Genomic DNA, 876 nt, shown 5'->3' with positions numbered 1-876 from the left:
TATTTATTAATTACTCAGTGAATATTCATTATATATTAAAAAGACTGTATAGTAGTTAAATCTTAATAATATAATTAACTACTTTATAATATTATCTTTATCAGATTATATTCTCTCTTATATATAAGAATTCACTATTTTAAAATCAAATTCTTACACTTTATACTTAAATTGAAAATCTAATTATATTCTGAAATGCTGTATTAGTGATTCTGCAGCTGCTTATTATAAATTAAAAAGAACTCTGTTAATTTTAAAATTAATTAATCTGTTACAAACTTCTGTAATAAGTTTGTAATTAATCTCTGTATTCTTATATGAATAGAAATGTAGACAGTGAATATATTATTATTATTATTATTATTATTATTATTATTATTATTATTATTCTTTCATTATACTTATATACAAGCGGAGCTTATAATGAGTTCTTACATGATGTTAAATACAGATCAAGTGTTAATTATACAGAAGAAAATACAGATGTTAAGATTATATCAAGATAATAAAAACATAGAAAATACAAAGAAGTGATAATTAAATACATGTAATAATAACTTCTCAGCTCAGAAATATAGAGTAATTTATTAAAGTAATTTATATATCTCTATATAAATTAGAAATCTGAGATGCTTAAGTTCTGAATTTAATATATTCTCTGCAGGTTTTGAACTCACATGCCTTGATTTCCCATGTCAAGGCACTACTGAGTGACCGTATTAATCATTCAGCTACCGGGGCACAGTGAATATATCTCTATAAGCAGCTTCACTGTTAAAGATAACATTGTCTCACTTAAATCTGTACTATTTACTAAAAGTAGAAGATATCTGATATTCTTCATATATACATCCAATATCTCTGAATAAGAGTCAT

The sequence above is a fragment of the Blastomyces gilchristii genome (genome assembly GCF_000003855.2).
Source record: "Blastomyces gilchristii SLH14081 genomic scaffold supercont1.30, whole genome shotgun sequence".
NCBI classification, from domain to species: Eukaryota; Fungi; Ascomycota; class Eurotiomycetes; order Onygenales; family Ajellomycetaceae; genus Blastomyces; species Blastomyces gilchristii.
This window is presented reverse-complemented; position numbering follows the sequence as displayed.